Raw genomic sequence first — 1,639 nt, forward strand, 5'->3', positions numbered from 1 at the left:
ACATGCGCCCGGTGTGAGTTTAAGCCACCGGGTCTGGGACGCGAACCGCGGTCGACTACGTGGGAGTCCAGCGACATAGCCATTACGCTAACTGCTGGTCCCCCTGGCATGAGTTTTAAACTGAGACCTAGGACTCGAACCAAGGTCGACTACATGGGAGTCCAGCAATGTAACCATTATGCCATCTGCTGGTCCCAATTATTATTATTATTTTAAAATTTGACGAGAGAGAAACACAGAGGGAGAAAGGTGAGAAAGCTAGACACCAGGTCCAAGACTCGAACCACAATCAACCATGTGGGAGTCCAGCACCTTAACCACCATGCCACCTGCCAACCTCAAGTTGGGGCTTAAACAAGTCCCTTGACCAGAGGACTTGTCAGTACCTTTACTGTGGGAGCGGCAGGGCAAGCAGCAGCCCACCCCATAAGCAATCCTGTCTCTCCTTCTGGAGGATTTATTCTGTAGAATAAAGTTTGGTCAATGAGGCCGACTGGTGAGAACTTTTAAATGAGCCCACATTTTCCACCCTGAGTGAAAGAAAGGGTCTCATTGAACCTGACACCATGTATGACCTAGAGAGTTAACAGCAGCAACAGCAGATGACATAATGGCTTTGTCGCTGGACTCCCATGTAGTTGATCGAGGCTCGAGTCCCGGACCCGGTGGCTTAAACTCACGCTGGGCGTGTGTGCGTGCGTGCCTAAGATCCCGAGAGGAGAATGGAGGAGAAGGGATTGCGGCGTGGCCATCCCCCCTGGGGGGTGATTTCTCACTTTCTGTCTCTGTCTCTCCAGTGAGCACATGCGCCCTATAGCAAAAATCTCTCTTTAAAAAAAAAAAAAAAATCATCACTCTCCAGTTACGATTTTACTGGGGCCACCAAGGAACTGCGCCCTCCTCTTTGAGCACGAGGTCCTTGCTATGGGGCAGGGCTGCCCGCCCAACCCTGGGACCAGCCTGGGTGCCAGCTGAACCCGCCCCTTCTCCAAGAGAACTCATTTGTTTCCTGCATCCTTAACGGGAGCTGGGGTGGCTGCCCGTGTGACAGAGAATGGTGGCCATTGCCCTTCCCATCTTGCGTCGATGCCAATTATGTAATTTGGTGGCCTGGCACTACCCAGGCGAGGCATAGGAGAGGGTTACAAAGTGTGTTTTTATGACCCCTATAAAACCAAGCCCCGAGCAGGAAGGAACGGGGGTTGATATGGGGGCAGACACGGGGGTAGGAGAATGCAAGAGAGGCGTCCTGGCTCTTCGGGGTTGGGGTTGGCACTCCTTGTACGGGCCACAGTGGGGCGACACCCCGAACTGCTCCTCAGGGAACTAGAAATCCTGGTGACAGGAATGACGCTTCTGGGGCGTCTGGGGAGGAGCAGCAACGTGGCCAGACACGGGCAGGCTGTGTCCCCGCCCAGCCCCTCTCTGTCTGTCACCCTGTCCTCTCTCCCACCGAAAGCCAAAAGCCGGTTTTACTTTCCCCCTTCAGGGATATTTGCAATTTCTTTCTTTATCTTTCTCTTAGTTTTCTTTCTCTTTCTTTCTTTTTCCTTTTCTTTCTTTCTTTCTTTCTTTCTTTCTTTCTTTCTTTCTTTCTTTCTTTCTTTCTTTCTTTCTTTCTTTCTTTCTTTCTTTCTTT

General features: G+C 51.3%; 1 protein-coding gene across 1 annotated transcript in view; it reads right to left on the reverse strand.

Annotated features, from left to right (window-relative positions):
- Window positions 1-1,639, reverse strand: part of ALDH1A3 (aldehyde dehydrogenase 1 family member A3) — a 50,291-nt gene that overhangs the window by 17,273 nt on the left and 31,379 nt on the right.

Source organism: Tupaia chinensis, unplaced genomic scaffold (assembly GCF_000334495.1).
Source record: "Tupaia chinensis unplaced genomic scaffold, TupChi_1.0 Scaffold140464_1, whole genome shotgun sequence".
In the NCBI taxonomy this organism is placed as follows: domain Eukaryota; kingdom Metazoa; phylum Chordata; class Mammalia; order Scandentia; family Tupaiidae; genus Tupaia; species Tupaia belangeri.